Genomic DNA, 13,425 nt, shown 5'->3' on the forward strand with positions numbered 1-13,425 from the left:
ACATACTGACGCACACTGTATTGGTTGTTTTCCTTGTGACTGACAAGGTGTACTTGGAAGAATGTCATCATAATGACAGGGGCAGATGGTAGGGAAGTTCTTACTCAGTGGTGGACAAGAGTCATCTTGAGACAGGTGGTGGCTATGGACGACCCCCAAGGATTTCCCCCCAGTGACCCATTTCTTCCAGCCAGGCTGCACCTCCCAAAGCTTCCAGAACTTGCCAGTGTAGTGCCACCATCTGGGGACTCAGGCTTCTACACATAACCTGGGGGTCCATTTCAAACTCAAACCATATCAAAGTCCTTTATGATGATTTTAGTAATGCAGACTCCCAGGGGGACATGGTTTTAGGAAGAGCCTATTTCATCACTTTTGTGTGAACATATTGTGGGTTGCTTTTAGGGATAGGCTCATCAGCAAACTCCAAGGCAACTTCTCAGGTGTAATTTATCTTCTAAGAGGTTTAGATTTCACTATGAACAAAACAGTCTTTTGGAGCATTCTACGTAAGTGGGCTGGTAAGAGAAGAGAATGCTTATGTTTTGTTTTGAGACAGGGTACCATGCAGCCTAGGCTGGCCTCATTCTTGCTCTATAGCCAAGGATGATGCTGAGCTTCTGGTCCTCCTTCATCTTTCAGACTTCTGTAAGTGACCCTCACTTATATTTCATAAGCATGCCCAATAAACCCATTGGTTCTCAGAGCTGGACTTTGGTACAATTGTCCTTTGGTTTGGAACACTCCTGTAAAGATGGGATAGATGTTTGTGTATGTCTCCCCAGGGAAAGAGTTCCTGAAACAGTCATTCATTCTAGGCAAGCACTCTAATAGCTGAGCTACACCCACAGCCTGGAACAAACTAGTAAAAGAGCTTGGTTTCCATTTTGCTCAGAAGCGTGACAGATTGTCTCGTAAATGCTGCTGAGTGGTAAGCTTGGGGATGTAATCTGCACTTGTTGCTGTGTTAGTTTCTAGTCACAGTTGCTGTTGGAATGTGTTTTACGGACTGTGTGTCTGGAATATTATTGGATTTTGGTTGGGCATTAACATCGCATCTCTTGATGCACAATGAGGGTGTCTTTAAAGTGAGGAAAACATCCTACGTGCTTGGAAGAAAGGAAGCAAAATCATCCTTCAGTGATGCTTTGTGTGCTTCAGGGTCTTTGCATGAAGAGCAACTGGACTGATTGTCTGGGATTCATTCCTGTTGTACTTTGGTTTCTGGTGCTAGTGATGAGGCTGCATTTAAAACCCTTTAATGTTTTGCTAAAACTGTTCCCTTCCCTTGAGTGATGTTGTGGCCAAAAGTTGATTCATTGTGTGATTGCCTCTGTGCCCTTCCAGTTGAACACAGGACATGTGGTCATATCATTCCACTAAAGAGGAAGGATCTTTACTGATAGATGCAGTTGGAAAAATGCGTTAGGAAATTTGAAAACGCATTTGGAAAATGCATTTGTTTTCTGAGACCTGAAAGAACTTCTGTCCAGGAATTTGGGTCTCAGGTTCTGTGTGAAACTGCTTTTTTGCTTCATCTTTCCTGGGTGCTCTGCCTGTGCAAATGGCTGGGCAGGCATGGCTCCATTTGGGCCTGCTGTTCCCCCCTGGCTTGAGGATAAGGAAGAATTCAGCCCACCCTGTGAACTAAGAGGAGCCAAGTTGGTAGTCTTAGTCATTGCCTCACTGTTGAGTCCAGGTGCAGTTTTCTTGGGGTGAGTTGTTGAGTGGTGGGTTGCCAGTAGGCTTGAAGCTCTGAGCTGGGCCTCCACAAGGTGTGAGTGCAGGGGATAGTTCTTGTGTGGTCCGAAAGCTGAGCTTAGGTGAGGTTACCGGCTAAATGAGAGCTGCCCCTAAGAGGTTCATGTATTTGATCACGTAGTCCCCAGCTGGTGACACTGGTTTGAGAAGTAGAACCTTTGGGATAAGGAGCCTAGGTGGTCGACATTGTCCCTTTGGGGCAAGCCTTGAATATTATAATCCTAGTCTGCTTTGGGTCCCTGCCTCTGCTTCCTGAGCCACTCTGATGTAAGAAGCAGTCCTATAGGTTCCTGCCACCATGGATGGAACCACTCCCAGTTACCCTGCTTTCTTTGCCAAGATGGGCTATGGACACGAGTCAAGACACACCTCTCCTCCCTTCAGTTACTTCTGTCAAATATTTTGTCACTTATAGGGAAGCTTGGTGAACTACAAAGCTGAGACTCTCTTTGAGCGTAATTGTGTTGACCTGCCTGGCCCTGGATACATTGGTTCCCATGTTGTCTCCAGCCTCTGACTTCCTGGAACCCTAGAAAAAGTCTTTTTCCTTCAGGTTTTTAAATTAGCAATGCCAGGAGTTAGTTGTGAAGTCAGGCTCCTGCTGGTTCTAACAATGCAGCTTCATTGCTAATCTGGAGTCCCCAAACTCGTGCCCCAGTGACAAACCTATAGCAACAGCTCTGGGCCCAGAGGTGTTCAGGGTCCTCATCCCCCCCCCCCCTCTTTTTTGAGACAGGGTTTCTCTGTGTCGTCCTGGCTGTTCTGAAACTCACTCTGTAGATCCGGCTGACCTTGAACTCAGTGATATCCCCCCCCCCCCCTCTGCCTCCCAAATGCTGGGATTAAAGGTGTGCGCCACCACGCCTGGCCTCCCAGCTCTTCTTGAAGAACCCTGTGTCCTAGGTATCATGGTCTCTAGAGGAAGGTAGGAGGAAGGAAGGATGAGTGATGTGACCTAACAATGCAGCTTCATTGCTAATCTGGAGTCCCCAAACTCGTGTCCCAGTGACAAACCTATAGCAACAGCTCTCATGTCCTCTCCTCAGATACTGCCTGAGCCCATACCTTCTGAGGGGTGAAGTATATATCTAGCCTGCTTTCACTTTTTTCTCTTACTACACAAACTACCATAAACAAAGTGGCGGACTCAAATCTACAATTTCTCAGTTCCATAAATTAGTGACTCTTCCTGGGCTAAAGCCAAAGTGTGAATGGGGCTGACTCCTCCCAGAAGCTATAGGGCAGAATCTGTTCCCTAGTCTCTTCTGTGGCCCCACTTCAAAAAGGTTTTATTGTCATACAGCACTACCATTAGATTGGGACCAGGCCTTCAACATATGAACTTCGGGGGAAAATTCAAGATCCAAACCCTAAAGGGTTGATGTGTTCCTCATTCCACATCACATTCTGAGAATCAGACCTGCATGCTAGCACCTCAGTGTAACTTTACCTGGAGACAGGGTCATTGTAGAAGTAGTTGAAATGAGGCCATTCTGGATGGAGAAGACACAGGCAGAAATTAGGGGATACTTCTTTACACCGTGGCACAAGAACCACAGATTGCCAGCATCCACCAGCAGCTAGGAATGAGGTCTACCACAATCTCAGAGAGAACTAACTCACCGACACCTTGGTTTGGGACTTCTGTATGATGAAGGGAGAAGATTTATTTCTGTTTCTGAAGCCAACCAGCTTGTGGTACTTGATTTGGCATTTCTAGGAACAGCTGCTGGCCATAAGCCAGAGCAAAGGGTGCCAGATTCTTTAGTGCCAAAAGTGGCTGGCCTTCCTCTGCTTCCAGTTCCCTCCCCCTCCCCTCTGTTGATTCAGCTACACCAGCCTTTGCCACGCTCAGTTTTAACAGCCTCATAGAGTATGAGGGCTTTATTAGTTACTTTTCTTGTTGCTGTAACAAAATACCCAACAAAGGCAGCTTAAGAGAGTTTATTTTTGTGTGGTTTCTAGAATTTTATGTGAATGGAATTTTCCAGTCAGCACTCCACTTTGAATATAGATTGGACTCTTTTTTTTTTTTTAATGTCTTGGAGCCACTCCCCCCATCTTCCGCTTCAAACTGTCCCTGTCCCCGGAACAGCTGACTTTCTTCCATCCCAGCAGTTCCTGGGAGAAACTTACCCAAAGCCAAGATGGAAGGACTTTCTACCACACACTCCGCTGAGTCCTTCCTCTGAACTCTTAGTTCTGTGCAAGTCCAGTCTGTGTGACTGGCCCCGACCTCTGCACCTAGGGGACAGGCTACGATAGGCTCTCAATAGTATCCCTGGCTCCTGGCAGATGCTTCTGTGGCACAGGGGGAGCCCCCGAGGAACAAAGGCACAGCCGTGCTGGGTTCACAAAAGCAGTCCAGGACAGACCTGGCATCCTGGCCCTGTGGTCTCAGGCATTATGGTTAACCCTTCTTTCCTTCCTCTCTTCCCCCTTCCTTATTCCTCCCTACCTTCCTTCCTCTCCTCCCCTCCCTCTGCCACCTTCCTTGTTTCTCCTCTTTTTCCTTCCTTCCTCCCTCGTTCCCTTTCTCTCCCCCTTTGCTCGTATTTTCTAATATTTAAGTTGGGTTCAGTAACAGTGCCATCCCCTAGGATATTGTGAGATCTCAGGGAGGCCATGCATGCCAAGAATTTCCAGAGGCTCCCAATACATAGGTAATCCTTCATTAATGATGGTCAGACATTCTTGACCTACTAAGGACCAGGCAGTTCTGTTACCCAAAACTGGCCTTCTCATTCTGCTGAGTGAGGGGACGCTCTTCTTCATCTTGTTAACAAGATACATGCTTATAAATTTGTTGATGGCTCAGCAATTTTGAAGTATGATTGGGAGATCCAGCATGGACGTCATTCGTGGTGCGGAGCTGGGATCTCATTAGCTGACAGTCGTGCCAAGATCTCCAAGTTTCCTCTTGGGAAAAGGGCTGGGTTTATAGTGCAAAAGTTCCAGTATAGAGTTCTCTCTGTGTAATGGCACCGCGGAGCCTGGTGGAAGGTGCTCATTGATGGGAACACTATCCACACATGGACCATGAATCACCTTATCAATCTCAAGTGTTTGGAGCTGATCCTGCAGGGAAACAAACACGTACCATAAGGCAGGGTTCTTTCCTCCTTTGCTGCTGTACCCTCACTTGCAGGACTTTCTAAACTATATTCACAGTAACAAGAAGTCACCAGAAGCTTTGAGAAGAGGGTTCTGTGGTCACATGGATGTGGGATTCGTGCTCCTTTGTCTCCTCTAGGGAACATTGGCTAGTCCTGCAAAATAGAAGCCCACATAACTCCACTTAACCCAGTTTCGATGACTATTTGACCATGGAACCCTACCCCCATGGAATGACATTATTTTTCTTTTTTCTTTCTTTCTTTCTTTCTTTATTAAAGATTTCTGCCTCCTCCCCGTCACCGCCTCCCATTTCCCTCCCCCTCCCCATGTCAAGTCCTCCTCCCTCGTCAGCCCAAAGAGCAATCAAGGTTCCCTGCCCTATGGGAAGTCCAAGGTCTAGTAAGGTGAGCATCCAAACTGCCTAGGTTTCCACAAAGCCAGTATGTGCAGTAGGATCAAAAACCCAGTGCCATTGTTCTTGAGTTCTCAGTAGATGGAATGACATTTTTATTATTATCCTCATCCAAATTTCTGAAGCTGGACACACTTTTGGAAATTCCTCTAAGTGACTAGTATATTGTTCAAAATCACTGTGGTTTAGTGTGTGTGTGTGTGTGTGTGTGTGTGTGTGTGTGTGTGAGAGAGAGAGAGAGAGAGAGAGAGAGAGAGAGAGAGAGAGAGAGAGAGAGAGANTGTGTGTGTGTGTGTGTGTGTGTGTGTGTGTGAGAGAGAGAGAGAGAGAGAGAGAGAGAGAGAGAGAGAGAGAGAGAGAGAGAAAGAGAGAGAGAAAGATTGATTGATTGATTGAGATTCACAGGGAGGCAAAGGTGAATTTCAAATATTGCCCACTGGCTTTTGTTTGTTTGTTTTGAGAGAATCTCTCTACTTAGTCCTGGCTGTCCTGATTAGCCTCCAGCTCCTAGAAATCCTCCTGCCTCTATATCTCAAATGCTGAGATTAAAGGTGTTCATCACCACGCCCAGCCCCACCTGTCTCTTTGAGGCAGGATCTCACTGATTCAGCTAAGCTGGCCAGCCAGTGAGGCTAGGGGATTTGCATGTTTCTCCATCCCCAGTGCTGGGATCGCCCACTTTTGCTTTGAGTTACTCCAGTTTGTATGGAGCATCAGCTTACCCTGAGCTGCTCCGTTCTGAGTACAAATGCTAACAGAGCAGAATGAAGCGTCTGATTTGTGCCAATAACAGTCACCCCCTGGCCAAGATAACCACAAGCACAGATTGACAGATGACTTCTTTGAAAAAAAAAAATCACCATCTGTGAACTTACCAAATTAAATCAGGAGTTCAGATTATACCTACCAGACCATGTCAGAGACCCCAGGCACACGAGCTTATCAAACCAGACTAACAGATGATAGAGCCCCTGGCCTAACTTGCACAAAAGGGGGACACACCCTGGGTTGCAGCATAGCATATCAGCCTGTCACTTTGTCATGGGCCCCTCTGGTTTATTTGTTGCCTCTGTCTAGGAGGTCACCAGTAATGAATTCCCAACTGTCCCCTACCTCAGTTCAGTTTTGGTTGCAGCCGATTTGGGCTCAGGCTGTGCACATCTGGTGTGCACTTGAGGAAACTGGGTCAAAGCCAGTTGTGCCTTCTTCTTAGAGCTGTGCATTGTCATTCATCCGCAGGAGCTGGCAGGTGGCTGTGGTTAGCAGCCTCTGATATGCTGGGAGGACTCAGATGTCTCTTTTGAGACAAGTGGGTGGCATGGTAATCTGCATGGAGTTGGGTTAGGAGCAGGGTCTCTGACCCCAGTACTGTCCCAGCTTGATGTCTGAAAAATTTCTGTCAGGCACTCTTTGTCCTGTGACTGCCCTGGAAGTGGCACTGTTTGCAGAGTTGGGTCCTCTTTGCATCTAGGTTCCAAAGGGTAATCAGTTGTCACACCAAATAAGTCCCCAGGCTTTTACAGTAAACCAGGCTGTAAAGAAGTAACTGTGCTTGGCAGCCTGGTAAATTGGGAGTTTGTACATATTTTGAACTCATTGGCTTCAAGCACATCAGCTCTTACTGTGTTTCAACCCAGGGTGTGAAGAGAAAATCGAAGTTGGGTTGGGGTGAGTCCAGGTAGGTTCAGGCCTTGGATAATTCTTTATTAACTTGGTAGGACCTTGAGCCAGTCAGGTGACCTCCTGAGCCTGGTGTCTCCTCTGAGAAACAGGGATAATAATATCACGTAGACTGATAGCCTGGGGGCTGTCTAGCTTTCAGGTCATTAGGAAGGAGAGTTTTAAAATGTGTGCACGAAGGATGTTTTCTGTTGGGTGGGAGGGGGGGAAGAACAAGATTTGTGGGAAGTGTGCCTGCTGAGGCAGAGAAAGGGTCTGGCAGGATAGACTCTGTTGTCTGCCTTCTCATTCTCAGCTTCAAGGGCAGGTGTGAGCCCTTTACAAGCAGGAAACAAACAGTAGCTGCCAGTAAGAGTTGGGCCTCAGGCAGCTGCCTGGGGCCAGCATGGAATGCTGGTTGAGATAATCTCATTATTATTATAGGCTGGAATACGGCCAGAGCCAGGGAAGCTAGGCTATCTGAAGCCTAGTAGGTCTTGTGGTCCAGGTAGTTTCGGGCACATAGGGTCCTTGCAAGGGTCAGGTAAAGCTAGTCCATCAGAAGATTGTGGGTAGCAGTGGGGAGGCCAGAGTGGAGGAGGTGATCTTTTGCACCTGAAGCATCCAGGAGCATCCAGGAAGTGGTTCATAGGATAAGAAAGATACTGAAGGCGGTGGCTGAGAATCAGTGAGATGTGATCTCATCGGTCCTATATACCAGTAAGGTGGTAGAGAACACAGTGATCAATCAAGTGAACAATCCATTAGAAGGCATTGTGACACCATGAATGTTTTGACAGACTCCAGGGTGTTCCAGTAACCACCTCTTGGTGGATAATTGCCTTGACCTTGGTTGTTCTAAGGATACAGTATTATGTATTTTATGGTTCAGAGATAGATGATGTGCAAAAGTTGCAGAGCCGAGAGCACTAGTGCCCCATCTGGCTGCCTGACATGGCATTCAGTGTGTTGTTTTCCTGTGAAGCTGACAGTCAAGGAAATAGCGGATTCTGTGTTCTACATAGCACTCTAAAGTCCTGTTTGGTGAAGTCTTGTTCAGGGGACCTCATGGGAATCCAACAGGTTCTAATCTTTGAACAGTGAAGGCAGGTCACTGTGGGTTGGCTTCCTGGCTCTTGGGAACACCTCCTTTTGCGCTGATATTAATCCTATGAAACATATATTGTTATTCAAATTTCATAATGCAGATAAACAAACAAGGTCTGGGAGTGGCTGAGGGATTTGGTCAAGACCATGAGGAGGTTAAGAACAAAGCTTGGGTGGCTTACTTATTTTGTAGCCCAGACTTTCTTTTTCCTCTCCTCTCCTCTCCTCTCCTCTCCTCTCCTCTCCTCTCCTCTCCTCTCCTCTCCTCTCCCCATCCCCTCCCCTCCCCTCCCCTCCCCTCCTCTCCTCTCCTTTCCTCTCCCACCCCCTTTATTCCTCCTCCTCTTCCTTCATCTTTCCTTCCTTTCCCCCTCCTCTTCCTTTCCCTCCCTTTTCTTCTCTTTTCTTTTTCAGACAGGGTTTCTGTGTAGCCCTGACTGTCTTGGAACTCACTTTGGAGACCAGTCTGGTCTCACACTCACAGAGAGCCCCCTGCCTTTGCCTCCTGAGTACTGATATTAAAGGCATGCACTACCATGTCTTTAATCCTGGACTTTCTATCACTTCATTTGGTAGTTGACAAGAACTTGGCTCCTAGATTTTACCTCTGGTTAATCAGCCAGGATCACATTATCTGGTACCACTCAAGATTGGGTTACAGACCCCAGGCCTCCCAGGAATTACATGTGAGGGGATGAAAAAGCCGAGATTGCTCAGAATGGCTATTGGAGGGGATAATTATTACTTTGGTACGCACAATGGGTAAAATTTGCCTCCCCTTCCTTGATCCCTTGCTAGAAGACTTGATTGGATGAGGAAGGGAAACAGACATGCATTGTATTCACAAACTGTTCCGTGCAATTATTGCTGTAGATTTTACTGAATTTGAAAATGGTAGATAGTAAATCTTAATTTCCCAAGCTCTCCATCCTGGTAAGCAGATGTTAAGAGCTAGCAGTGCAGCTAATTAGCTGTACACAGTGCCCACCAACACGCAGTTCTCCTTTTCATATAATGCATTATGTTAATCACCTGGTATTCCATTTTTCAATAAAAGGTCAACAGAGCACTGTTTGCTCAGAATGTGCAATTTAAACTTCAGGTCTGTGATTAGAGATAATCTAGCTTTTGCTGCATCAAGTGGGGTTGCCATGGAAACCAGATCCACAAGCTCTGTTCACAGCCTTTGGAGAATAAGCACTCCACATTCATATCTTTGGGAAATAATAATAATAACAACAACAATAATGATAAAGACTCAAACATCAAAAATTGTCGAACAATTAAATAAGGACTGAAAACAAAGAAGTGATCACCAAGGGGAGAGAGAGAGAGAGAGAGAGAGAGAGAGAGAGAGAGAGAGAGCATTGTCGTTCATCAAAAATCAATAACTGCCACACAGTTGGTCTCTGGAGTGTTCAAGCAGGAGATTGATGTAAGTGGCCAAATATTTCCCCTGGGAAGAGCAACGTGTTATTATGCTGAATACAGAATTAATTTAAGTATACTAATAGGCTTTATTCAAGCTGTTATACCCTTGAAAAATATTTTTTTGTGAGTAGCGTTGAAGTGATGGAACAGACCTTTTATGCCATGAGTTGGGCACTCAGTTGTGAACCCCACATAGCCCAGATGATTTGTGTCCCTTCTGTCATCTGTAAGGACCCTCCCTGGAAGCAGTTCAGTGATGCTGGACTTCAGCATCCTAAGATCTTGCCCAAGTTAGCATGACTATATTTATCAAATAAAATAGCAACTAAGATCCATTAAACATTTAGTCTGAGTATGCCCCAAATATGGCACAGGGCACACTTTCACTGAATTTTTTTGCTGCTTCTCTGAAATTCCAGTATATCTCAGGATCCACTGTTCAGTCAGCGCCTCTGTGAGGGAGGGGCCTGTAGGGTTAGGGAAGCAATTCTCCTACTGTCAACTTCCAGACTGACTGGAGCTGTGAAGTGTATGCAGAGATGTGGGTTTGACTAATCCCGTTAAGTCTCAGTGTAATTGTAGCTCTAATTTGCTGGAGGCATGAGCAAAGTCAAGTTCAAAGAGGTAACCCCTGAGCATAGCCCCCGCATAGTGGGTCAAGTCTTAAGGCTTTTCCTGCTGAAATTGGGCTGTGGACCCCCTCTGATGTGGTAAAGCCACACCCCCAGTTCCTCTTGTATCTGGTCCAGAGAATGGGCCCAACCTTAGTCTGGGGCTGTGATTCTCAATCTGGGGCCACAGAGTAGGGCCATGTGAATTGTAGCCCTGGATGATGGTAGTCTTGCTCTTGAAACTACTCACATGATGTCATACTGATATGGTCATGGTTTGATTGTCCTCCTGGATTCAGTTGATGAATACCTACACACATTCAGTTCAACAAGAAAGAATTTAACATATGCTGCTAGGGCCAGGTATTGGGGGGACTCCAAACCAGGCGATTATCAGTCCTCCTTGCTAGGACAGATGTCACCCTGGAACCAGCAGGTGGCGTAGAAATTTGAGGAGAGGCAGAAATAAGTGCCTGAGGAAGATGGGGAAGACAAGAGGACTTTTACTGTGGAGGCTGGCAGACTTCTTGGAGGAGGGGACTCTCAGTTGGCCTCGAGGGGCCGTGTATTAAATCAGATTTGTCATCTCGAGAACACTCATCTGCAGGCAGAGACCTAAGTGGGATCAGGAGGTGGGGTTGGTAGAGTTAGTTAAAAATCTGGGGGTTTGGTAAATTCAGTTCCATTCTAAGTCAGAAAGCGCAGTAAGGTAGACTCTGTGAGCTTGGACTTGGATTCTTGTCCTGCTATAGGGAGACCACTGATGTTTGCCGTACTCTGTCTATCTGTGAAGGATAGTTGTAACTGACTGTTGCGTACCTGGTCCTTTCTGTTGGATGTGACCGTTTCTATCTTAAATCAGAGCTGGGGTGACCTGCAAGACACTCTCACAAGATTGTGCTTATTAACATTCTTTAGTGTGTGTGGAGGGGGAAGAAAGCTCATGGGGCTCACGAACCTTCTCTGGTCTTTGCTAGGCTTTTTGTCCCTGAGCTTGTACAAGAAACAAACAATTGACTAGGATGGGGCCCTTTGGTGGTGTAGCTGGCTTAAGTTGTCCAGGGGATTCTTGGTAGTATAGCTTTTGATGAATCACCCTTGATCCTCTAAGGAACTCCAATAAGTTCATTGGGTCAGTCAAGCTGGACTTGAATCCTTTCTTTGGTCTGTTGATTCCTTTTCTGGGGCAAATAGTCATTTCTGGTTTTGTTTTTATGTGTATGTGTATATATTATGCATGTGTATATTCATACATGTGCTTACATGTGTATGGGTGCACATGTATGTAGGCATACATGGAGGCCTGAAGTTCATGTCAGATGTCTTCCTTGATCTCTCACTTTATCTACCGAGGCATGGTCTCTTTCTTACCTGGAATTCACCAACTTTGGCTAATCTGGCTAGCCAACTTGCTCTGGGGATCTCTTGCTTCTGCCTTCTGAAGTGCTGGGATTATAGATGGCTGCCACACTTGTCCAGCTCTTATGTGGTTTCTGGGGACCCCAATTCTGGTCCTAACACTTACAAGGCTAGAATTTTATCTACTGGGTCTTCTCCCTATCCCTGAACAGACATTTCTTTATGTCTTCCCAGGAAAAGTGATATAATACTGAATCACCAGTGTTGTGAGAATCAAATAAAGTGAATAACCTCTTTGCTCAGGTTTCTGTGTGCCCCAAGGGCTTGACAAGCATTGTTGCTGTCCTCATAATTCCCCGTTGCCTTCAGCCAACTGGGTTCTGATCCTCTCTCTAAGCCTTTATCCGATGTAAGCTTGAGGCCCAGAAGCACCATTCCTTACTAGATGTCCCCTTATCTCCATCTCTGGCTTGCCCGTCCCCCTGCCACCTGCTCCCTCCCCAAGCTCATCTTGCTATGATCTGTAGGTCTTTGGAGTTGTCTAAAGATCATAAATTTTGTTAGTTCTCCAAACCTGAGTTCTGGGCAGTCACATGAATTAGTGGTCTAGAGAATGTCTGGGATGGCTCCCCAAGTAGCCCAGCCCTGTGCCCTGTGTTCTGTCCTTGGTTTCTGACTTGACTCTGTCTTCTCTCCTTCTGGGTCTGGAGTTTAGAGAAGTCCTCCAGGTAGGAGGAACAGTGTGAGCAATGTAAAGAGATATAAACACAAATGAGGGATTTAGAGAAAGGCAAGTGGTTCAGAAAGGGGAAGCCAGAGAGTGCCTGGAGAGGAGTTCAGGGAATAAAGGAGGGGAGGATGACAGCTGAGAACACAGCTCTGCCCTCCCCTTCTGTGTGGTCTTTGTTAGGTTGCCAGTCATGGTGACCCATATACCTGGAACCTAGAAGGTTCAATAGGCTTTGGAATCCCTTGTGCAGGAGTTGGGCATAAGGTACAAACAGAGGTAACTGTTGTCTTCATATTCTTTACCAGGAATTAGCTAAGTATATCAGTTAGTTAATACCACAGTAATGCAACAAGCACACAGTAAAAGCAAATACACATTTTAGAGGCACATAATCCTGGCAAGTCACCTAGTTTTCAAGTCTGGGACTCAGCGGATCTTGTTTGGGTTTGCACATATGGCTAAACACCAGTTACATATCTGTTAATCAGTGCTGGCTGTGGCAGAGATGGCTGGGGTACACGAGCAGCATGCCAAGTACATTTTCAGTGGGCTAGCCCAGGCATGTCCTCAGGACAGTTGCAAGGCAGCAAGTGGAAGTGCTCATTGCTTTCTCAAGGCTCTCTGGCATCACAACTGTGATCACGATCATCCTGTTGGCCAAAGGAAGTCATATGACCGAACTCAAATTCAAGGTATAGGGCAGCAGACTCTACCTCCTTATTAAGAGGCACTGCAAAGGAGAACACATAGATGCATGGAAGGCTGAAGACTAAGATGAATTATATACCACTGTGTGATACAGTATATATGTAGAAGGATGTTATTCAGGACACTTTTGACCATTCTGCAGCCAGAGGGAATAGAACCCATCTGAAAATGAAACCTGGAAGAGAGACTGAACCAATGAGCCAGAGCCCTGATCTAGCTGTATTTTCTGCTTTTTAAGAAATTCCTCATGTGAACTGAGTTCTTGTCATTTTCAGTGAAAAGGAGCCCGACTAACAGTGCTCTAAATGCAAAACAAAGATGTTCAGATGTTAACAGCATTCTTGCGTGAGGCTAGAACTATGCAGAGAAACTCAAATACAAGAAAGATGAGCCCCAATCAGGGTCTGGGAATATGGAGGGAGAGGAGGGGACAGGTAGGGTATTTAGCCTAGGTGGAGTTAGTATGGAGGATGTGGAAGCTGGTGCAGTATGTGCCAAGGGACTGTGAACAAAACCCCTGGGACTTTTCC

The sequence above is a fragment of the Alexandromys fortis genome, unplaced genomic scaffold (genome assembly GCF_014885135.2).
Source record: "Alexandromys fortis isolate MF-2015 unplaced genomic scaffold, M_Fortis_MF-2015_v1.1 scaffold_16, whole genome shotgun sequence".
Classification (NCBI taxonomy): domain Eukaryota; kingdom Metazoa; phylum Chordata; class Mammalia; order Rodentia; family Cricetidae; genus Alexandromys; species Alexandromys fortis.